This window comes from Symphalangus syndactylus, chromosome 15 (genome assembly GCF_028878055.3).
Source record: "Symphalangus syndactylus isolate Jambi chromosome 15, NHGRI_mSymSyn1-v2.1_pri, whole genome shotgun sequence".
In the NCBI taxonomy this organism is placed as follows: domain Eukaryota; kingdom Metazoa; phylum Chordata; class Mammalia; order Primates; family Hylobatidae; genus Symphalangus; species Symphalangus syndactylus.
The window spans coordinates 54,570,916-54,597,482 of record NC_072437.2 but is presented as its reverse complement, the minus strand read 5'-3'; the positions used below and the strand labels follow the sequence as shown (position 1 = coordinate 54,597,482).

Here is a 26,567-nt window from a genome sequence, read left to right as displayed (position 1 = left end):
CCTGCCCTACAACTTTTTTGGAGAGTCCAGCTAATGAGTCATCAGCAAGTGATCAGTGGTGGGCAGAAATACAAGTGTGGTAATTAAACCCAGGGATATGTCATCAATGGACTGTTCTTGAAGTCAATCTGTCCCTCCAACAAAGGCTATAGCTCCTGCCAGACAGCCTCTTCTACTCATATAGCAATAGCTCTTTTTCCCATTCTGGCAAACTCTTCCGTCTTTGTCTTTTTGAGCTAAAAATCTGCATTTTTGTCTCTTCAAGACTATTCTGAACACCGAAGCCAGACAAACATTTCAAAAACACAAATATGGTCACTGATAACTCCTAAATTCTAACCTAAGCTAAAAATCACAGGAGATTCTGGCTGCTTCTCATCACTCCAGGTTCACCTGAGTTAACTCCTACGTATCTTTCAGGACTCAGCTTAAATGTCACATTTTGGTACATCTACTGTGTTCCAGTACACCCATTGTGTTCCACTATGTCTTCATAGCACTCATCTGAAATTTATTTTTATTTACTTATTTTTTTAAGAGAAGAGGTCTTGCTAAGTTGCCCAGTCTTGAGTGCAGTGGCTATTCACAGATGCAATCATGATGTACTACAGCCTAGAACCCCTGGCCTCAAGTGGTCATCCTAGCTCAGCCCCCTCAGTAGCTAGGACCGTAGGTGTGCACCATTGCACTTGACTCATTTGAATCTTAATATAGTAATTTGTTTAATTAGCTTTTGATCTATAGGAGAATATGTTTCATTTTTCTCTTTCCTTTCCTCCATTCCTCCCTTCATCCCCTCCTTCATTTCTTCCTTCCTTCTAATCTTAGATCATTGTCATTTAGTCTTTATTTCCCTTCAGTCTGTTCTTCTTTTTGTAAATAGTTTGCCATGGTTCCTGCCCTCCTGGATTTTACATTTGACAAGAGAGGCAGATATTAAACCATTAAGTACAATAGTAGTAATTCAATTACAATCATGATAAGTGCTAGGAGGACAAGTTTCGAAGTCATATGCCATCTTCCCTGAATGAACATCAGAGCCTAAAACAGAAACTGGCAGATAATAAATTGACCTGCGGTGAGGTAAGGAGGCAGTATAAAGTTTTGATAAAGAACATCAGTTGCGCAGTCAACTCGAACTAGGTTCAAATTTTGGACTCTAATTTTTGCTACCTATATACATTAGGCAAATTGATTTATCTCCTCAATTCTCAGTTTTCCAATTATAAATGAGACTTACAAAATTTTCCCCATGGAATTATCATCAATATTAAATGAGAAAAAGTTGCATAAATCACTGAAAAGAGACCCTGATAGACATGTTGTGCTAACATTATGGTAGTATTTTTAGAAAAGCAAAGACATCTTGGACTATGTGTTGATTTTTAGAAAAAAGAACAACAAGCTCAAACATAATACATTTCTATTTTTAGCAGACTATCACGATTTAAATTAACCATAATTAAAATTTCACAAAAACATGGAACAATTAAGTTCTAAGCACAAGGCATAAGGTAGCCAACATTCTAGCATAAGGAATTTGGAAAAAATATTATATCAGCTTCAGAAATACAGCTTTATGTACAAGAAGCCACCTGGCATATGTAATAAAACAACTTTATTAATACAGTATGTTTCATGCATAAATCTGATCAGATTTGCTCTAACAATCATCTTGTGTGCCTCAAGACATCTGCAGTAGGAGAAGAAATCATGTTTCTATCCATTCTCAAAACTCCCATCTTTTGTGGCATCATTTGATGTTAATTTGCAATACAAAGTTAACTCACATCTCATTATCATGCCACAATTTGTTTACATGCAAGTGTTCAATTTCTAGCTCATTTTTTCCTCATTTATAAAATTATCTTTGGATTATTTTTCTGTTTAGTAAACTGTAAGCAAATGAAAGCTGTGTGTTATTCTTTTATATTATAGAGTCTATTATTGAAGGGTTTGCTGGAATTGTCTCTGAGAAAATTAACTCAATCAAACATTATTTGTATTTTTATTTTCTATATTTTATACCACATAAACTCATACATAAATAACCCATAACATGGTATGAATCTTGGTTGAAATAATAATATTTCTAAATGTCACAAAGGGGCTCAACATAAACATAATATAACATTTTAATAAAATAAAAAATAAAACTATGAAAATATCACAGTAAATCTTACAAGTTAAAAATATTTTGATTGTTTATTCTCAAATATTAAATATATAATTTTTTAAGCAAAGCATTACAAAGCATGCCAATGTCACTGGGCTATCAATATTTATATTTGGCATATTAGAGTCATTTTAATTTCTCTATTATCTATATACAGGTACATATTATTTGGTGGAAAGTAAACCAGAAAAAAAAAATGTCTCACAAGTATAGTTTCAGTCATTTAAATTTCATTGATTACAAAAGATACCAGTGACACTCTTAAGTTTAGCTTGATTAGACGTGAACCTGAATAAATTAAGCTAAATGTATAACTGATGGAATTTTACTTTTTATAATAATATGAAGTATCCATTCAACTACGTGACTGATCCTAAGTCAGCCAGCTGGTGTGTCTTTCATGTATAACTGTTTCTATCACATCAAAGACAAAAGAAAATGAAAATAACATGCTCAGGGCTTTCCAATAGAATTTCCTTCAACCGAAGAAATGTTCAATGGCTGGAAATGTTCTATATATGTGCTGTCCAATATAGTAGCTTTTAGCCATATATAGCTATTGAGCATTTGAAAAGTGCCTGGTCTCATTAAGAATTGAACTTTAAGATTTAATTTAATTGGCTGGGTGCGGTGGCTCATGCCTGTAATCCCAGCACTTTGGGAGGCCGAGGGGGGCGGATTACGAGGTCAGGAGATCGAGACCGTCCTTGCTAATACGGTGAAACCCTGTCTCCACTAAAAATACAAAAAAAATTAGCCAGGCGTGGTGGCGGGCACCTGTAGTCCCAGCTACTCGGGAGGTTGAGGCAGGAGAATGGCGTGAACCCGGGAGGCAGAGCTTGCAGTGAGCGGAGATCGCGCCACTGCACTCCAGCCTGGGCGACAGAACGAGACTCCGACTCAAAAAAAAAAAAAATAATTAATTTAATTATAATAAACATAAATCTAAACAACCACATGTGACTAGTGGCTACTGTATTAGAAAGCAGAAGATGGTCTGAATCATTGTCCCTGGACCAATTTTTGTAATTTTTTTTTTTTTTTTTAAGACAGAGTTTCGCTCTTGTCTCCCAGGCTGGAGTGCAATGGGTGATCTCGGCTCACTGCAAACTCTGCCTCCCGGGTTCAAGCAATTCTCCTGCCTCAGCCTCCCAAGTAGCTGAGATTACAGGAAACTGCCACCAGGCCCGGCTAATTTTTGTATTTTTGGTAGAGACAGAGTTTCACCATGTTGGCCAGGCTGGTCTCGAACTCCTGACCTCAGGTTATCCACCTGCCTCAGCCTCTCAAACTGCTGGGATTACAGGCATAAGCCACTGCACCCAGCCATTCCTTTAATTTTTTACACTAACATTTGCACTGAGAAACAAGACAATTATGTCCGAATATATTCATAATAACCTGCTTCAACTTGCAGAATACAGCCCTTCCTGAGTCTCTTTAGTTATATTCATAAGGGACTAAAGACCACAGGGGACAGACTTGCTATTAGGAGAGCCAACGTCTGACTCACCCAATCTTCACCTGGTGGAATAAAAAGCCACCTTGCAAACCTAACATGCTTGCAGTATCCCTATGTGAATCACCTTCTGCTTCTGTGTTGAGAGGAGGAAAGCAGCTCCCAAACAGATGGTTTATCATCAAGCAGAAGAAAGAGGGGGGAAATGATGGAGTCACTTCTTTCTCCTGCTTATCTACTAGATTTTTTTTTTTAACTCTGGAGGGAACTCATCAGCAAATTTGAAAAGTTATTTAACATATGAGCAAAGCATAGAAAATGGACAGATTGAGGCGGCTGTGCACTGTGTTTATATTTTAGTCCTACTTTTTCTATAAAAGAAACCCATGTATTTATTGTGCTTCATCAAGGTACCCACATTTGGGCATTGTTTAGCCCTAGAGTTTTCATATCCATCCCTCAAGGTGATTTACAATACCCCAAATGACGTATTGTTATTATCACCCAAGCATTAAAGTGGCCTCCATTCAAGTAAAATCAGTACTCAGTGAGCAGTAATTCTATTGTGTATAATTACAATTATCCCTGTCCTCCTAACTTTTTGCCAGTGTTCACCCTTGCTCACCTTCAATCAGACAGCTTTGTTTTATTAATATCTATTCAAGTTTTGATACTTGATTCCCTGGGAATTTCATCCATTTTACCAACTAGCTTGTTACTTTTCTTCATTTGATTTAATGCGGATATTATTTTCTAAGTATATGACATTGAAATCTATTATAATTATCAGATTCTATCTGCATGATGATTAAGTTCCCACTTTTTATGCTGATTACTGCTGTTTCACAAAAGAAAGCACATTTTACCTGAGCTGCTTTGATTTAAGGATTATGAGCTAACACAGTGTTTCTCTTAAAAATGACATAACATTTGTTTGCTTTTTAAAAAGTATCACTTTTGAAGAATAGAAAGTGAGATAAAGAGATTTATTAGTGTCTCAGGAAGCATGTAGTAAAATTAAATCACTTCACATTTTCCATATGCCTAATGTTGCTTTCAGATTTATGTAGAGTGTACATATAATTTATTGTCCCAAATGGGACCTTTTCAAGAGCAAAACAAGGCTTTGTTAATAATTAAGTTGGACCAGCAGGTATAAACAGAGACTGTCGCCAGCAAATCAGGACAGAGTGACCCTGGATTCAAGGATGCTTGGATATATATTTGACTCCGGACAACACAGGTTTGAACTGCATGGGTCCACTTGTACATGGATTCCCTTCTGCCTCTGCCACCCCTGAGACAGCAAGACCAACCCCTCCTCTTTCTTCTCCTCCTCAGCCTACTCAACGTGAAGATAATGAGGATGATGAACTTTGTGATGAGCCACTCCACTTAATGGATAATAAATATACTCCCCCTTATGATTTTCTTAATAACACTTACTTTTATCTAGCTTACTTTATATATTGTAGGAATACATATAACATACACAATATGTGTTAATTAAATTTTTAAGTCATTGATAAGGCTTCAGGTCAACAGCAGGCTATTACTAGTGAAATTTGGGGGGAGTCAAAAGTTATGAATGACTTCTCAACTGTACGCAATGTTGACACCCCTAACTCCAACGTTGTTCAACGTTCAACTGTGTTGAACCTTTAGATGAAGACTGACAAATGGGAATAGATCCAAGCCTTTCCCGAACTCCCCTATGTTACAAGGGGGCCTATTATCAATATAAAGGCGTTTCCATCCACCGTGTTGGAGGCCCCATGCAACTGCTTCTGCTTTTGTCTCAGGTCTTTTGACACACTGCTGTTGTTCAGGATCTCACTCTGTTTACCCTATTCTTTAAAATGTCATTACCAAATTCCATTTCAAAAATACTCTCCACTCTTTAATCTTATACTGAAATATTCCTCTCTTCCCAATATCATCTACAGTAATACTTAACAAAAATAGCCCCTGGGTTTGCACTGTAGTTTTAGCCTCTCATTGTAGTTCATGAATATTTCTTCAAGTTGCATTAATTATTTGCGTATCATTCCTCTATCATGGCAGCAGTGACGGCTTTTCCAATATTTGTACTTACCATGTGGCCTGTCACAGTGTACCTCAACATCCTGTTCACTGAGTTAAAAGAAAAATAGTGAAGAAGTAATTGTGAAAGTTTGAAATTACACAAGAATTACACTGAGGTTACATAACTAAATCAATATATTGTTTCCTATGTGAATGACACTTTGATAAATGCTCTAAAATATTATTTCACATAAGTCCAGACTACCACATATGTGACATGCCAATGATAAAGCTGAGATAAGGAAAATTAAATGCTATGTCCTGATTCATAGAAGTACTAATTGGCCAAGCTGGATTCAAACTCAAGCCTATCAGATTTTTATGTTGTTAGTGCAATAATGTGACAAGCAGCCCCATGGTTCTTCATCTAGTCACTTCTGATAACATAAAACATCTTCCCTGGGTAGTTGATCTCTACTTTCTGTTTATCCTTTTATTTACAACATAGGTAAATCAGTTTTAGTTTCTTTCACATTTTCTCATATTCATTCAAGATTTGAGCATTATTCTAACAAATTAAACTACTCCTTTCTATTTATTTTAGTTTCATTTCCAGTTTATTCTATCAATATTTCATATTTTTAAACATGAGTCTCTTAGAGTTCCCTATGCAGTCTCCTAGATTTTGGTAACTATTTCGGTATCTTTTTCTCAGTGAGATTGTTGATAATTCTGCAGTTCAATGACTTGTTTTTTTTTTTTTTAACATTTCCATTCTCCTTGAGAAATATTTCATTTCTGAAAAATCGCCCAATCAAAGAAAATGAAATCACCATCTCATAAAAATATTTGCATTCCCATGTTTATTACAGTATTGTTCACAATAGCCAAGATATAGAAACAACCTAAGTGTCCACTGGGAGATGAATACATAAAATAATCTGTGGGACATGCATACAATGGGATATTATTCAGACCTAATAAAGAACTAAATCTTCTCATCTGCCTGAATGGATAAGCCTGGAGGACATTATGCTAAGTGAAGTAAGCCAGACAGACAAAAAATATATTGCATGATCTCACTTCTATGTGGAATATTTAAAAATATGTCCAATATGGCTGGGCACGGTGGCTCAGGCCTGTAATCCCAGCACTTTGGGAGGTGGATCACAAGGTCAAGAGATCGAGACCATCCTAGCCAACACGGTGAAACCCTGTCTCTACTAAAAATACAAAAATTAGCTAGGCGTGGTGGCATGCTCCTGTAGTCCCAGCTACTTGGGAGGCTGAGGCAGGAGAATCACTTGAACCCGGGAGGTGCTGGTTGCAGTGAGCCAAGATCGCGCCACTGTACTCCAGCCTGGCAACAGAGCAAGACTCCATCTCTTTCTCTCTCTCTCTCTCTCTCTCTCTCTCTCTATATATATATATATATATAGAGAGAGAGAGATAGATAAAATGTGTGTGTGTGTGTGTGTGTGTCCAATATATAAAGCTAGAGAACACAACAGTGGTTACCAAGGGTGAGAAAACATGGAGAAATAGGGAGATGTAGGTCAAAGGATATAAAGTAGAGGTATGTAGAATAATCAAGCTAGAGATCTAATATACAACATGAAGATTATAGGTAATAAAATTGTACTGTGTATGGGATTCATTGTAAACAATTATGTTTTAGCTGCTCTAGGCACACAAGAAAGGGGTATCTATGTGAGATGATGCATAAGTATGATTACTTCATTATAGTAACCTCTTTACTATCTTTATGCATCCCATAACATCATGCTGTATACTTTAACTATACACAATAAAATTTATTACAGAGTAAAAGGAAAGTTTGTTCATGAAAGCAAATCTATTTTTTGCCTGATTTTATTTTTTAAAAAGTATTTCCAAAGACATGGTTTTATATTTCACTATAATCAGCATCTGCTTCTTGCTTTGGAAAGCATGGTCATATGAGGCTGTGCAGAGTATTAAAGAGCACAAGCAACCCAGGTGCAAATGCTGACTGCATGACTCTGCTGTTGCCATTCTTTAAGCAACCAGATGCTACCTGTCTTAGAAACAGGTCTGTTCTCTCTGATTAGAATGCCATTCTTTCAGATTCCCATGTGGCCAGCTTGCTCTTTCCTTGGGATATTCACTAGACAGCTATTTTTTTCAGTGACTTTCAAGACCATCTATTTAAAAATGACCCCTTCCCACTTTACTCCTTAGTCAGTATTCTTACAATTCTCCATGATACTTACAAGTTTCAGTGCAATATATATACATATATATTAATATGTATATAAAACTTACACATTTATTTCTTAGGTCTCCTCCACAATAGAATATAAGTCCTAGGAAAGGAAATTATTTTCATTTAGCTCAGTGCTTTATCTCCAGTGCCTAGAACAGTACCTAGCACATGGTAGGTATTCAATAAATATTTTTTGACTGAGCGAATTTTTAAAATTGTGTTTTTATTAACCTGCAGTTTAGAAGACCAATAACAAAGCTTTAACTGAAGTAACTGCATGAAGCTGTAATTTTGGAGTTTGAAATCAGACTAAAGACTGTGGGATGGGGGTGGGGTGCATTTCAAGAGAATTCATCATTCTGATTCCCTCATAAATTACTCATCATATGAAGTGGCGAATAATAAGTTGTGTAGAAGTAAGTGGAACTTGCTATAGTTATGACTTTTCCTGTAAAGGAATAATAAAAACAGATCTCCTACTTCTAATTGGGCCAACTTCTACTTACTTTAAATATTATATAATTTTATTTAAATTAGGATTGAATTAAAATTCACTAACAGATACTCAAACAGAAAATGACTTTCGGTGTATTAGCTGAATGCGTGTAAGTCATTCTATATTCTGCCCTTAACAGCAACAACTGTACTAGGATTCACCTCTTGCAGGGCAAAGTCAAAACATGGATTTAATCCAATTTTTAATCAGCTGTACAGATGGGTTTATTTCACAAATGCGCTATGCTGCACAGATGGAAGTTCCTGAATGCCTGACAAGGTGTTAAAACAGTGACTGATATTACAAAGGAATTAAAAATCAGCATAGGAAATTATAATTAGTAGAGTCTTGGTCTCTGAAGAGTTTATTAGCTCAGCACTTATATTTTGTCCTTGCCACCAAAAGAATACATTTTTTTGTGAAGAAAATTTAAAAGTACACATTAGGCTTATATGATCTTGCATTCTTACATGAATTATTTTTTGGCATGTAAGGACCTTGTGACTTCTGTAAAATACTAAACTAGAAAAAACATATAAATTCATGTATTTTAAAAGGTATTTTTGAGATTTGGATGCTTCAAGTGTCATCCAATCTAAAATATAATGATAAAAGCAATACTTCAATCATGAAGCTGGCACATAAGTAATGAACTTACTTTAGTTATATTCATTTCAATGACATCTATCACATAATAATCAGGAAGAAATGGCTATATCTCGGGCTCAAACAATCAATAGCTTCTAGGCCCTCTGAAAATCTGCCCCAAACACCTGTGGTTCTTTATTAAGAGCTTATTTTCTTTATGAAAAAGAGCAACTATTAAAGAGATAAGATGCTTTAATTATTTTGTCCAAGTAAATCTCAATATATCAAACTTCTTGGATTCAGAATTTGGTATTTCAATTCTCCCCAATTTTTCTAACATGAACCTATTATACCTTGCCTGGTGAGTCCTTCCCTCTTTCCTCCCAGCCCCACTCTATCTCCTCTGCCAACTGCAGATGTTGTTAAGAATTTACAAGCATTTTATTGATGAAATGAAAAAATCCTTAATTCCTACAGACTTGGAATTAGAAGAATTTTAATGGCACAGACATGCCTAATGTATTTTTAAATTTACATTAGTTTATTAAACATAATTTTTTCCTAGTCCAAGAAAGAACTAAAAAAGCGAGAGAGAATGCAGGAGAGATACCTGTCAGCTGGCAGATTGATTGATTTTTTCAGTGGGGTATCAATCATGGTAATCTCTAGAACTAGGCAGCCCAATGTGGTAGTCACAACACGCAATTAATGAACATTTGAAATCTGACTAGTCTAAACTGAGATATGTGCTCTAAGTGTAAAATACACATTAGATTTCAAAAGAAAAAAATTCAACAATGTCATTGATATTTTTGCAGCAATTTCCTGAAGAAGTGATGTTTTAGGCATATAGGATTAAATTAATATATTATTAAAATCAATTAATTACAATTTATTTTCCCTATTCCTTTTATTTTTATGAATATAGCTACCAAAAAAATTAAAATTACAAGTGTGACTCACATTTGTGGCTCATATTATAATTCTATTTTACAGCATTGGTCTAGAGTTTATTCAGAGAGAATATCTCAAGTAAGGGAGTGTGTCCTGTAAGAGGTAATTATACATAACTTCAGTCAGATAACTAAGCTTGCTTTTCTGTCAAATGGTAATGGATATTTTAATATTTCTAAATTAATGACCCACTATACAGCTATGGCTCATTTAACATAAATTAATCTAAATAATTTCACATTTATGTGTTTTATTTTTGTTTTTCCCATTGCAAGAAAACAAACCTTCTGTAAAACAGCAAGGCAGTTCTACAGCTAGAATCACCGCAGCTCCATAGGCCGTTTAGCTCCTTTAAGGTCTTAGTTGCTCACAGATTTCTACTTCTCTCTGCATGCTACTTCGTCTTTTTTATCTAGTACATATCTTCTTGACTCCTCGCTGTTTTAGTCCTTGTCCCTCTCAGCTTTGGCCATTACACGACCCCAGAGTGCTGTTCTCCAGACTCTGCACGTGAATTTCTTTTCTTTTTTGCTTTTGATCATACTTTATAAACTATAGAAAACCTCTAACTAATAAGCCTCTGTCTTATTTTTTTTAACTTTAAAGGGTTCTTCTGCATACGATCTTTCCCTTTTATTTTGGAAAATTCTCATTAGTAGTTCTACTATTATTAAAAGTTATAAACCTAACACATGTAAAAATTCTAATATTGTATTTCTTTCTTAAAAAATTAGATGATGCTAATCACATTTTTTACACCTACTTTATTCAGTTAACAGGATAGCAGCTTCATCAGCTATGGCATTATTCTCCAAAAGTAAATAACTTTTCATCTAGAGTTAAACCATGCTTTATATATCCATTGGATATTGTAGGTTTGTCTAATGTTTCACTAAAATAAGCCATAATAAAAAGTAAATAAATCCTTGTCTGTAGCATCTATTATGCCTCTAGAAAACTGATGAGTGAAATTTTGAGTTAAAAGACTTGAGTGTTTTTAATATGAATACTTTCAAGTTGATCTGTTGGAAGAGTGTATTATTTTACAGTACTCTTCACCATACCTTTACTCAAAAAGGTCACTTAATGATTTCTTTTTATTTTACTGATGATAATTTTGCTTTAATTTGGATTAATAAATTTCTCTTTATTTTTAATGTAAGAGAAGTGGAGATATCCTAGAAGTATTTACCCCAGAGAATGTATATTGATCAAAACAAGAAAAGTGTCATTATTTTCAATCTGCTTTAGAGAATTTCATTCTATGAGTAAGTCATAGGATATCAGCAACATTAAGGTGACATTTCTGCATATCTATCTTTTGGCTGTACCTCCTTTGATTTGTTAATCCAACAGAAAGTTGTTGACAAAAAAGGTAAGTATTAATTCACTCTTTTACCATTTTCCCCAATTGAGGAGTGTCACTGCATAGGGCATGTATGGATCACCCTACATCTTGATTTTTACTCACTGATTATTCTGAAGATTTTGTGGGTTTTTAAAAAAAAAAAAAAAAAAAGAATTTACTGTTTGAGACTGTTATTTATCTAACTAGGAAGAGATAGCAATGACCCATTTTTGAGTTTTAAAAATAATATTAGGCCGGGCGCGGTGGCTCACGCTTGTAATCTCAGCACTTTGGGAGGCCGAGGCGGGCGGATCACGAGGTCAGGAGATCGAGACCACGGTGAAACCCCGTCTCTACTAAAAATATAAAAAAGTTAGCCGGGCGTGGTGGCGGGCGCCTGTAGTCCCAGCTACTCGGAGAGGCTGAGGCAGGAGAATGGCGTGAACCCGGGAGGCAGAGCTTGCAGTGAGCCGAGATGGGGCCACTGCACTCCAGCCTGGGTGACAGAGCAAGACTCCGTCTCAAAAAAAAAAAAAAAAAAAAATAATAATATTGATAGAAGTATAATACTGCTATAAAACAACTAGGTAACAATTTTGCCTATTGAGCACTGCCCAGCAATTAAATGATTATGTTCCATTATCTCATTTAATTTATTAGTTCCTTATGGAGCAAAATTTGAATATCCATACTCATACTGTTCTGATAGCCTAATCAACGTTCCCCTGGTTACATGGCTAATTAGCACCGATGGCAAATTGGTTGAATGGGCAATATCGATTTCTCTCACTTTCCTAATAGAACCCTGGTATTATTTAAGCTGTTTACCTATGCTACATACAGCCACATGCATCAAGGAAAGCTAGGCACAATTCCCTTGAGAAAGCAATTTCTCATGAGAATCAGCCATGTGGCATTGCCCTGATGGCTGCCTCCAATCAAGAATTAGGCCCATTATAGAAGCTGGCCCAATACAATCCAAGGAGAAGGCTTATGCTGTATGCTTAGGGGAAAGCTTGCTTTTATGGACTCCTATGCATCAAGAAAACTGTCCCAATTGTCATTTGCATTCATCTTGAATGAAACTGATGCTAGATGGCAAAATACAGAAGAAGAAAGTTCTGATTTTCTCAGTGACATTATTGAGCTATTGATCTGATTGCATCAAGATATTTAAGCGAAGTACAAATTTTCTTATATTTTAGAAAGGTAGTTTAATTCAAAATTTCTATTACTTGCAGCCAAAATCATCCAAAGATACCCCTGACCTATCTTTCAACTGCACTACCCTGCAAGAAGGCAGGATTAGCTTCCTTTGAAAAAATATCCCATTTGGGTAACTGTATAATTTAAAGGTAGCAAATACCTTGGAAGCCCTGACAATTAAGACAGACATTAAACAAACAGTAAAGTCGTTTGTATTTGGGAAAATTTAATCTTGATTAAATTTCAAAGAAAAGAAAGGAGATAAAAAATTCTCATCATGCATATTAAGAAGAAAAAATAAAACACAACTGATTATGAATTACAAGAGATGTCGAAGCATTGCACTAAAAAGTACAAAGAATACAATACATATGATAGTGACAGATTCACAAAAACAAATCAAAATAAAATTTATCCAACATCTTAACAAAGCTTCTTCAAGTGACAAAAATTTAGTCAAAAAACAGTCCTGACTTTGAATAATTTAGGTGGGAAGTAGAATAAATTATGGATTCCTAGTCTACGCTTATTTTTGTGTGCAGTTAATCACAAGACTCAATTCCATGCAGTACCACTTGGTGTGACTCCTGTCTCTTTAGACACTACCTCTGATGCACAAATTTAAGACAGCACATGATAAAGAACACAGCACTTTTTATATGTGAGCCTGTATTGTTAGTATTTTTCCAAAGTGAAGACTTTTTAAAAAAGTATATGTTAAGATAACACTGAATCTGGGCCAGGCGTGGTGGCTCACATTTGTAATCACAGCACTTTGGGAGGCTGAGGTGGGTGGATCACCTGAGGTCAGGAGTTTGAGACCAGCCTGGCCAAGATAGTGAAAGCCCATGTCTACTAAAAATACAAAAATTAGCCAGGCATGGTAGTGGGTACCTTTAATCCCAGCTATTAGGGAGGCTGAGGCAGGAGAATTGCTTAAACCTAGAGGACGGAGGTTGCAGTGAGCTGAGATCACACCACTGCACTCTAGGCTGGGTGACAGAGCAATACTCTGTCTCAAAAAAAAAAAAAAAAAAAAAAAGAAAACACTGAATCTGTATTTGCTGCTTTATTTTAGTAATTATTGAATGATACTTTTGAATCATAACCCAGCACTTTCCAAACTTAGCTGACCTTCTGAATCACCTAAAGAGAATTTTTCTTCCCCTCCATCCAACCAGTTGGCGACCCAGTGCCATAACTACCTATTTTTATGTGGAATATAGGCCTTCTATTTTACCTATGACACAGTAATAAAGTGTTTAGTACGAAAGCATATCAAGGTAATTCATCCACTTATTAAAAGAGGAGAGTTCTCCAAAGATAAAGGTATACAAGTTGATAATATACAACCTTTTTGTACCCTCATTTTGGCTCATGTTTGAAACAGGGAACAGTGTAGGCACAGGATACCTAGAGTTCGTGCACATTTCTGTTGTACTATACTGATATTTAGCAAGTGTCTTCATCCGTTTTGTGTTGCTAGAACAAATACCTTGGGTTAGATAATTATAAACACCATAATTTATTTCTTCACAATCCCGAAGTCCAAGATCAAGCCACCAGCATCTGATGAGGGCCTTCTTGTTACATCCTCACATGGTGGTAAGGCAAGAGAGAGCCAAGGTCTTCCTTAAGCCATAAATGGGCATTAACCCATTTATGGCAGCAAAGCCCTCATCAACTAAATCCCTCTCAAAAGGCCTCGCCTCCCAACCCTGTTGCATTGCAGATTAAGTTTTCAACACATGAATTTCAAAGGGGATACATTCAAACCATAGCATTAACCTTGGGTAAGTTATATGGCTCATTTGACTTTCTCCTGCCTCATCTATAATATAGAATAATAATATACATATAATAAGAATTAATGGTTAAGTTGAATAGTATTTGTAAAGGCATTTATGGTGACGTCCAGCATGCTCAGCATCTTCCTATTGTTCCTAATATTAGGTTTTGGAATTGGCATGCTAGCTTACTGACTTCCACTCTGAATTTCAGGTTGAAACTTCAGTCTATCATCTCCCAGCGTACAAAGCTAAACAGTATTCTTTTTTTTTTTTTTCGCTGGGCTCCAATTCAATATCTTAAAGGCTCAAGGGAAAAATCAAAACAAAATAAAACAAAGAAACATCCAAACAAACTTAACTCATCCTACTACTATCCTCACAGCAGTATTGTAAAAATCAATGATCCATCCCTGTTGTTTTTCCTATTTATTCTTTCCTCTTTCCCAGCAACACAGGACTCAGGCACAATTTCCTAGAGATAAGATTTCCAGTCTGACGAGCACATGTAGAATTTTCCTGGTTTTCTAAAAATCCACTTGATTTAAGAAAATCTAGCACATCTAGAATTGTCCTGGTTCCCTAAAAATCCACTGGATTCAAAAAATCTGTCTGCTCTTCTTTCTCTCCTGGCCTTCAACCAGAAATCTCAGCAATCCTAAACCCTCAAGCAACAGTTGCAGCAACAAACATCTCCCACTTACAAGTGCTTTCTCTGTGTCAATGTCTGAACCAAGACGTTTATAGATACTGTCTTCTTTAATCTTCACAAAATCTCTATGGATTATGGGTAATTCAGACCCTGAGTAACCGGCTTAAATTCAGCAGGGTGAAATCTGACAAAATTGAGATGTGAATCAATGTTTGGCTTCATAGCCTAGGCTCTTAACCAGCACCCTTTCACCTCAAGGCAATCTCCTCCGTGGCTAATAGTTTCTATTAGCCAGGCCATTAACATTGCAAGAACTTCTATTTCAGTCAGTTTCTGCTGTCTTAGTGCATATTGAGACAATTCTTTCCTTGGCGATTGGACAAACTTAAAATTTTACCTCCAGCTTATCAAAAAAGTCTCTAAACAATATGGCACAAATCTATCCACAGTGGGTTTATTTTTTTTATTTTTTTCCCAGCTAGGAACTTTTTTGCTCAGAATCTAGCTTTTATTTCAGAGCAACCAAAACTACTTTAAGTCTCCAAAATAGATTAAATATATTTTCTGACTCTATAGTCTCCATTAGTAAAGCAAAATTTAAGATTGCAACTTCCTCTCAGCACTGTGTATCCCTGTTTTATGCTCTGTTGGTCTTACTAGCATTTATCAATTTCTATAGACCATATAATTCACTTGTTTCTTTTGTACAATATCTGGCATCATGAAAAGCAAGCTCCATAAGAATAGAATTTTTGTCACTGTTGTTTGCTGCTATATTCTTGCATCTAGAATTTTGTCTGTCATATATTTGGTGTCTAACAAATAAGTGAGCAGTGTACAACCTGTTCTATTCTTCAGCAAAAAATTCTGTCTATTTGAGTAAAGCTGAAGTCTAGTTACCAATATTGTTGTCAACCAACATTATTTCTAGGGCATCTATCTTCTAATGCAATATCTGGGTTGCAGGGTAGTTACTAGGTAATGCTAAACTTTTTTAAGGTGGCTCTACCAATTTTTGTTTCCATGATTAATAAGAATTTTGCTGAAGCCACATACAGACCACTTAACAATGTAAGACATACTTTTTTTTTGGTTAATTAAGTAAATGTAAAATGGTATTTCATTGTTTTATTACTTGACATTTCTGTAATAAATAATAAGGTGGGGCATTATTTTATATAGTTATAAACCTTTATGCTTTCTCCTCTGTAAACATGTTTTGGCAATTTTTCTCCCCAAAAGATTTGGTTGTTTTCTTATTGATTCCTAGCAGTTCATAATATGCTTTTGATAGTAATCATTCATGAGTTAAATAAGTTGCAAATATCTTCTAGCTTGACTTTTTACTCATTTTTCAATCACCTCTCACAAAGAGAGGTTCTAATTTTTTGTAGTTGAATGTATTAACATTTTCTGCATAATTTACAACTGTGTCTGCTTTATAAAATTTCCTGTCTATGAAGATATATTTCTATATTGTCTTCTTAAAGTCTACTTGTTTTGCATTATATATTTCGTTCTTTAATTCATCTATAATTGATTTTGTGTATGGTGTGAGGCAGGGGCCTGTTTAATGTTTTTAGTAAAATGAATAACCAACACTTTCATCAATAGAGTAAATTCTATCCTTTTTCCCATGATATAAATTGCCACCTCTCATATATCAAGTATCCTTATTTATTTTTCAAGTGCCCAATCTCATATATAATTCCAAATAATGTTCCTACCTATGGTTGGAAATCCTTAGCCATATTATTAATCTATGAAACTTTACACAGGATTAAAAAAGAAATCTCATGTCATGTAGAAGACTAATCACCTATACTGTTTTTAAAATTGTATTTTATCTTAGCCAGCCAATGTTGGCTCTCTGTAGGAGTTACATCTCTATAAATAATCAATCAAACATAATTCAGAAAAGTTAATACTCAAAGGCAAGACAATTTCTAAACAGGCAGTTTACCATTACTATGCAAATTCTCTAGCTCTAAGCCTTTAGTGAAGCAGAAGCTATTGTGTGAGGTAAGCTATCATCCTACACCATGCACTGAATTTATTGCAAGAGTAGGTGAAGTAACTTCATTTTCTATTGTAGCTCTGTTCATCTGTAATAATGCAAGAGTGATCCTTTGCGCATAAACACATGGAGAAATTAATACATTATAAATAAGTACAGCAAAATCAAGGTAGGTGAGTCATAAAACACAGGATTTAATGTTTGACAATTATTGGATATTTGAACTTATGATGAAATTTTTAATATATTATAACTTGAGCAGTGTTTTTTTTTTCTTAAATTGAGTACATGTTAAAAAAGTGAATTCATTACTATGCTATGCTGGTAAACATTTCAGTAAAATAATTTTAGTCCATTGACAATGTTTGAATGACAAACTGCAGGACTATGAAGATTTTGTGATTTATATACACACATATATTAAGTTGGCGCAAAAGTAATTGCGGTTTTTGCCATTACTTTCAAATACAAAAAGTAATTGTGGTTTTTGCCAATGAAAGTAACGGTATAATTTGTAAATACATATTTACATACATGTAAATAATGTATAATAATGGTATTACATACATGTAAATAATGTAGTAATGGTATAATTTGTACATGCTTATGTATGTATTATGTAAATAGTATAATTTGTAAGTGGTATCATTTGCCGTTACTTTCAATGGCAAAAATGGCAATTACTTTTGGATTAATCTAATAACATTTGTTGTGATTGTTTTCTAAACATATATAAACCACAGTCTGTAACTCTTTTTCTATCGTGGACTTTTCTGCAATATAAATAATATAGTGTAACAGATATACACTCTGTATACCACCCATAAATACATTGCATTATGCACACAAAAAATCTTTGTTTTACTGACCTGAAGTCAATAGATAGTTATACCAAGACTCTTAAACACCTGGGTTACGAATTTTATAATAAAAATAAATAATATCCTATTTAGAATGCTTACTTTGGTCTATCAAAGTGCTCTGCAAATTTCAATTCACAAAACTCCAAGGGTATATTAAGGTATATTTGTGTGGTTTTATATAAGTCAGTAATTGTATGTAAGTCAGTAATTGAAAATATTTTTCTTGTTGGTCAATCTATTAGGATTTACTCCAGGATCACCTGAAGAATTCCACAATAGTAGAAAACTGTCTGTATTAACATATACAACTGGATAAATTATTACAAGGACACGCCATTAAAAATGTTGTGAACATAGATTTTATTAAACATAGAACATATGTATACACTGTACTCCTATAGAGTTAGGAGAACACAGACCATATATACGCAGCTTGTTACAAAACCCAAACCTGGGCCAGGCACGGTGGCTCATGCCTGTAATCCCAGCACTTTGGGAGGCTGAGGTGGGCAGATCACCTGAGGTCAGGAGTTTGAGACTACCCTGACCAACATGGTGAAACTCTCCTGTCCCTACTAAAAATACAAAATCAGCTGGGTGTGGTGGCACATGCCTGTAATCCCAACTACTTGGGAGGCTGACGCAGGAGAATCACCTGGACCCAGGTGGCAGAGGTTTTAGTGAGCCAAGATGGTGCCATTGCACTCCAGCCTGAGTGACAAGAGTTAAACTCCATCTCAAAACAACAACAACAACAACAAAAAACCGGGCAAAAAACCCCACCAAATCTGTGGTAATTTGTTATATTACTACGGGTTACCTTTGAAGAAATCTGATCATTAAATTGGCCATATGTGTGAATGCCTAATAAACATATGTACACACTCATACATATATATGTAGGTGTTGCACTTAAGGATAGTGTGCCAAAACAGATTCGATACTAAATTCAAGCAACCTGAGTAGTTACTATAGTGTATTGGTTGTGAAAAGATTAAATATAATCAGAAAAATAATTTAGAAATGCCTTATTTTCAACAATGAATCAAGGAGTGAAGAATATTTTCACCTTAGTTGATTGGATTACATCATGGTAAGATTCCTTGTGAACTAGAACAAACAAATTAAAATTGACTTTTGCTGCCAATTTTAAAATTTCATAATACTGCACATGTAATATATGCATATATATATAAAGATATATATATATAAATATATAATGCATTGTCATATGATGGTCATTAGATGTAAAACCTGGGCCTACAGTTAGTCTTCAAACATCTACCACTCACTAAGCACTCATCTGGAGAGAACTTGGACTATTCATGTTAATTAACTTTGATTGTTTGCATGCCCAAGGCTAGTGTATTTATTCAACAAATACCTTTTGCTATGTATAGATAGAAAGACATTCTGGTAAGAATATAGAGTCTAGAATAAAAGAGATAGAAAATAACTTAGTATTACTTTAGGATGAGTCAGTGATTTTATAGGTAAAGTGAAGCAAGGCCTAAGGTATAAATTAATCCTAAATACCATTATATTGGCTTTAGTGGTACCACTCACTTAAATTACCACTTCACTGAAATGTATCTAAACAATTTTCATGTTGTCTTTCAACATTTATGATGTATTTATTTATAACTAGTGCCAGAACATTTAATGGAAGTATTATAATATGGTTTATTGGTCCATCACCTTTTTCTCTCTTTCTAGAAAAAAAAATTATGACTATATGTTTATAATCAAAGGGAAGGAAAAAAGAGTATAAAGAGTTGACTAGTAGAACCTAATTTCTTTTTGAAAGAATTGTGCGGAAAACTTTAACAGCTGTTGTGCTTGATTATTGGAGCTTTATTTTCATTGGCTTCTAAAATAATGCTGTTACATTCAAGCAAGTAGATTAAATGTTATTAGCTTTAATACCTTTTAAAACAGGTAATCTGTTGAAACGATAATGGAATTTAAAGTAAGTACATTTGGTAAGTTTGTTTTTACACCATTGTGTTTTCCCTGTTGGCCACATGACTCTCTAAACCCGACATTGCTAATTACAATGATCATATACAGTATATGTATATGTGATTAACTTCACACTACACTTAAAGCAGACATGAAGGTAACTGAAGAACTCCACTGTCATGTATAATTCTATGAAGGAATAATTCTGTTTGTTATTTTATTTGTCTTAGAAGCAAGAAAGATAGTTTTTTTCACATAAATTTATGAACCCATTAAAATAAAAAACGTAGACTGTAATGTTAATTTACTGTGAGATGACAGGCATCTGGTCTCATTAGGAAGAAGGAAAGAAGGAAGAAAGGCAAGAAAGAGAAAAGGAAGGAAAGAAGAAAAGAGAGGGAGGGATAGAGCAAGGGAAGAAACACGGATGGGAAAGATCCTAGAGTAATCTTTCCAATTAATAAACACCAATTTAGATTTTCAGTTACTTAGGTTTGAAGAATTAGCTCCACCGTCATACATGGTTAGAGGCAAAGTTTCAATACTTCTTTTTGTGTCAAGACACCTGTCTTTTTACTTCAGTGCCAGAAGCGTTTAGCATCTTGTCACTGAAGCGACACAGCCTGCACATTTATAGGTGTCACTCACTCTACCATCTGTTCCTTAGGATAACAGCCACCATTATCACCCAACCTCCACCTAAGGCTTTAACAATCTCTGTGGATTAAAGTTCAGATCTACAAGGAAGAATGGCTGGCAGTAATCCTGGTATTCAACTTTGCTTGACCTTAACTCGCCTGCTGTCAATACTGTAGTGCAGCCTGTTAACTCTCTTTTTCATTCTATGTGTATATTTCACTATAAAGTTCTTGATGTAGCAGTGAAACAATATAAAATCTTTTGCACTGTTATTACCATTTTTGGTCCCCTTTTCACTTTCAGTTCACTAAAACACTTATGACTACGTCTATAGTATCTTTAATAAATAAATTTAAAGTGAATGAATCCTAATTAGATTTCAGTTCTGGTGTCACAAATCAGACAGTTTCGCAAATGGAACTAACACAAACGGACACACACAGGCACACACACACACACACACAAATAGAAATAAGAATGAAAAGGAGGATATTGTGTTAAATGCCAGCCAATACAGGGTAATAAAGTATCTTAAGAATTTATTTAATATAATTTCACTTATTTTTCTTTTTAGTATAAAATGAATACAGTTTGATTATCTCTTCTCTAATATGCTTGGGACCAGAAGAGTTGTGTATTTGGAATTTGTTTAGATTTTGAAATATTTGCATTATATACTGACTGGATCAGCATCCCTAATTCAAAAATTCAAAATCTAAAATGCTTTGAGCATTCTTTGAGAATCATGTCAATGCTTAAGAAAGTTTCCAATTTTGGAGCATTTCAAATTTCCAGTTTTGGGATTTGGAATGCTCAATCTATAATACTACATATAAATATATGATAAATTGATTAACAAATACTTATGGCTAACACCTTTATGAAAGGTACTGCCTGACAAACAACTTATAAATAGCTTTAATCAATTAATTCCAGCCAATATATGACTAGGGGAAAATATCACAGTGCACAATATTCCTATTCTTTTATTAATTTACTTTCTCTCTTTATTGTTGATATGATGCTTCCTGATTAGGAGTAGTATTTTTATGCCTGTTTTTATTTTTGTGGCTTTTATTATTTCTATATAAGATATTCTGCCACATTCAAATGAAAGAGAAAAGGTAGTGTGTTCTGTTTACTCGCTGCCAATCAAACTAATAAAAATGTTTTGCAAAGATGGTAAAACATGATAATGCTGTCAATTTAAAGCAGCTCATTACAGATGGAATGTTTGCACTCATTTTGTTCTACGACTGAACTTTTACTGTGGCTATAAAACAGGATCTCTTTGTTACTACAAACACTGAATTCTGCTGAATCCTTTTGCTCTCCCCACTGATTTGTTTGTGTGCTCGCTGGCTCATGGCTTTTGGAAGGATTCATCTCCTCTCTCCTCTGGGAAGCAGTAACTGCTGCCCAGTAATGTTCTAGGATGGCTGTCTGCACACTGACTCCTCCATTTTATAGGCAATATTAGCAAGTTAACCCATGATTTTTCAACAAAATGGATAGTTTAGGATTTTGCTTAAGGATGATATTTCCATAAAAATTAGCACGGTCTTTGGAAGCATTTTCTACCAGTTTTCACTAGCCTTTGGCTTAGGGGGCACTTGTGGCTTTCATCTGCAGTTGGCTAGCACTTATATGTCATGCCCACTCCTGATTCATTTGAATGTGTGTGAAGAAAGCTTATTTATTCAGCTAGCTCCATTTATATATAGCATTGTGGCATTTTTGTCATGTGTACAGAGGCTGGGGAAAAAGCAATGTTGCAGCCCCTTGTCTGTAAAACATGGAAGCCTACCATCGAACAACATGTCAAGGAGATGTTCTCATTAATGCAGTGCTGTTGCTTATACCTAATTAGTCTCTTTTGTTCAATTAGGACCAGTCGTTTAAGCAGTACCCCAGTTTTCTGCTGATAGTGACAGCTTCCTCAAACTAGTTGGCTTCTCTGGTTTGAAAATTTAAATAAGTGTAACTGTGTTTTAGTTTGAGATGATATTGAGAAAAAGCAAACATAAAGCAATGTTTCTCATTTGATAGTGCATAAGTAATAAACTGAACAGAGATTTTTAGTAATATGCAGAATATAGGTTCACTGTAGATAATTAATCCTTTCAACAAATATTTGTTGAGCTTCTACCACACACTGTGAAAATGGTGAATAAAATAGTTCTTGCCTTCAAGAAGCACAAAGCCTAGGAGATGTAGACATATAAATACATAATTATATTAGATGTGTGTTATTAATATAAAATTAATAAAAGTGTAATAACGGTTGAAGAAGAAAATAATTAGCACATCAGGAGAAGTAGGGAAATGCTAGGCAAGATTATAAAAAGGAAGTAAATTTTGATTTCTGTGGCAGATGAAGACTTTAAAAGGTGGGTGAGCACTGGAGAAAAAAATTCTGTGCAATGAATGTAAGAGGTGAGAAAACATAAAGTAGTGAAATAATATAGCTTATTAGAGGAGTTTTAAGAACTTCAGTAGAGCTAGTTCATAGGTTGAGATAAGGAGAAAGAGTTAGGGAAGTGGATAAAGAAATAATTAAGGGGATAGTTCTACACCATAATTAAGACTCTATCTCTTAGGTTACAGAGTTCTTTTGACTGGGAGTTATATTTTAAAATATATGTTGCTCACATATTTTTTTAGTATTCAGACCATTAGTTAGGCATTGCTCTAAAGACTTATTCAACCTACCCATATATAGATTTCATGGGGAAACTGGGGTATGGGAGTAATTAAAATGCAAGATGATAATGATTTATGGTTATTTAAAAGTAATTTATACCCCATAATCTAAATATATGTAGGATTCCAATTAGACTCCAGCACTTTACCATAGTGACATAGTTCTTTGAGTTGTTAATCTTTGTCTGCTTTACGGTTATTAGAGAATAAATTCCTTATAGAACATAAAGTCCTAACCCTATAATAATAAACTTTCTAAGTAAACCATCACTGTAAATTTTAAAACAATTTTACATAAATTGTAAATGGAGATAAATCACTAAGTGCAATCTCTATGTATGCTATGGTGAATAAAACACATGTGATACTTTCTTTAAAATAACTCAACATTAAACCTCTACTATATGAAGACATGTCTTTCATTTGTACATAATATAATCTCCCATATTAATATGTTTGCATTTATAGAGTATGTGCATTTAAATAAAAACACATATTGCTTCTTTTTTTAATATGGGACATCACTGTATATAGAAAAGAACAGAAAGTTGTGACTTTTATCAGGGTATTTAAAGCCTTTTCCTAGCTAAGTTGGAACCTATTATTTGTCTAGCCTCATCTACCAATCTTATCTGACTAAAAATGGTGTCCTCAGGTCATACACACAGAATGCATTAAACAATGTGTTCTGTTTTTGTTTCTTGGTGTGTGTGTGTGTGTGTGTAAGAAAGGGAGGGAAGAAAAATAAGAAAAAATAGGGAAAGGAGGAAGAGAGCAAGAGAGAGAAAAAGGAGGAGGAAGAAAATGACAGAGGATAAAAAGAGAGAAGAAAGTCATCCTTGGGAGTTCAACAAAGTCAGTCTTTTTTTCTTGTTTTTCCAAATATGGGCATTAAATATTTACTACACTCTTAACCAACACACATGCAAAACCATTAGTTCTAAACATAATTTAACAATAACCTTCTAATAATTTTTGAACATTAAATGCCCTAAATAATTTGATTTAAAAATATCAACTTTTTATGGCCACTGACTTTCTTGATCCAAATGCTTCTTTAAGACAGTCCCTAATCCCATCTACTCTTCCTTTGGTCTTCCTTTCTCCTCTGGAGTATATGCAGGCATAGGTGTGCACAGACCCTGAATCTAGACAAAAGACTAATGTCCCAGAGATAAGTGATTCACATTTCCATGAAAATTAGAAAGAGAAAAAGTGGCTCCCCATGCATTTGTATAATAGGTAGGCCTATTTGAAATGATCTCTTGGCAATAGAAGAGTTATCCTGGAGGAGAGTTTTGCCTAACGGAAATCTACCCTGGGCAACTGACCTCAGGCTGCTTCATTCAATTTGCTTCATCTTCATCGCCTTCCCAATATCAAACACCTTCATCTTAGACCCACATTTTCTACCCGAAGAAGGTGCTTTTAATCTGAAATGCCTGGTATAGCATTAGCATAGGCGCAGAAAGAAAATGGCTCTGAATTATTAGAAATATTTGACTACATGACGCTTATTCCTGTTCCTCGTTTTTTTTTTCTTTTTGAGACACAGTCTCACTCTGTCGCTTAGGCTTGAGTGCAGTGGCACGATCTCTGCTAACTGCAACATTTGCCTCCTGGGTTCAAGGATTCTCATGCCTCAACATCCTGAGTAGCTGAGATTACAGCACGTGCCACCAGGTCCAGCTAATTTTTTGTATTTTTAGTAGAGACGGGGTTTCATCACCTTAGCCAATGGTCTCAAACTCATGACCTCAAGTGATTGGCCTGCCTCGGCTGCCCAAAGTGCTTACAGGGATTACAGGTGTGAGTCACCACACCTGGCCTGTTACTCTTTATTAAGAGACTATTTTACTATGCTTTCTTTTATACATTTCATGACTTTAAACTCCCTTCTTCTCTGGAAGCTCTGTGATTTATGTCCACATATCGCTTTTTGCTAATTTGGAAAGCATTGGAGATAGTCTACGCAGTCAAGTGGTCAGGAAGGTAAGCATAGTGATGGAACAAAGAAAAGCAGTCAGCCTGTTGTGGGGAGCCTGTCACACACATCATGCCAGTGACAGATGGTGGGCAAAATGGAGACTGGGCACGATTGGTATCAGTTAATAAAATCTTTCTGCATTGAGAGACTGTCACCAATAATCTATTTCCCTGATGAGTCACCTTATAAGCATATGATCTACTTTACTAGCAAGGTGTCCAATAAACTTGTGTTCCTCTAATAGATAGCAATATTCAGTAATTATCTGCTAAGAACTATAAGGACCAGTATTAATTTCACTCATAATTTATTCTCAGAGAATAAGAAATGTCTATATAGTGTCTGTTTCGAGCTGCCCTTTAACACAACTTATCTTATATTTAAGTTAAAACATTCAATCACTGATTTGTAATAAGGAACAATCAGTAATTTTAAATTATTTCTCTTAACTTTTGTCAAAACCTCACCTTCTGTTAAATGTCAATTTACAATATCAGAAACCAGGTCAAAAAAATTTATGAGTCTCCTTAAAATGTGGGCTTTTGGCAATCTAATGACATCTTTACAACTCCAGCCATCAGAGAGTTTTGTTGGTCAAATCATTTAACCATTTCCTGAGTCTGACAGTATTCCACTACATCCATGAAACCATCCTGGCCCTGGTCAACTGGATGGGGACAGGAACTTGCTAGCTTGTCTCCCTGCTTCCCTTCTTGCTGCCTCAGAGTATGTTTTCTACACAGAAGTCAGGGCCATCTTTTACAATTATAACCCACAGCCCCCCGCTTCCTTCCTCAAAATTCTCCATTGGTTTCACGTAATATTTAAAATAAAATCCAAACTATTTTTCATGGTCACCAAAGGTTACACTATTTTCCAGATGTTGCAATCCCTCTAACCACATAACTCTCTCAATTCCACACTTCTATCTCTTTCCCTGTAATATAAACCCTGCCCTCCCACCCCCAGCCCGGGGTCTATTTCTTCTTTCTGAAGTACTTTCTCTCATGTTGTTGAAAGAATCACTCCTCATTTCATTCCAGTCTTTGTTCCAACTCTTCAGCAAAACAATTTCTAACTATTCAAACTGAAATTTAACTTTGCCCTACCCCCACTGGCAATCGCTTTGCACTTCATTCTATTTCTTTATCACTGCCTGAAAATATATGATACATATATTTCTTTACTTATCATTTGTTTCCAGCACCCTCATGTAAGCACCAAGATTGCAAGGCTTTGTCTGTCTTAATGACCATTGAAATCTCCAGTGCCTAGAACGGTTGCATTGTAGATGCTCACGCATATCCTCATATGCCAAATGGGTCAATAAAAAGTACTTTGCTAATCTAAAAATTTGTAGGTTAAGATTGCAGTCAGTAAGATGCATCACTTGCATAATGATTTCGGTTGACTGCCTTAGTACATTTAAATCTAGCCAGAAAATCTTGGTGAAAATCAGT

General features: G+C 35.0%; 1 protein-coding gene across 7 annotated transcripts in view; it reads right to left on the bottom strand.

Moving 5' to 3' along the window:
• PCDH9 (protocadherin 9) overlaps nt 1–26,567 on the bottom strand; it is a 927,614-nt gene that overhangs the window by 463,066 nt on the left and 437,981 nt on the right. The window lies entirely within an intron of this gene.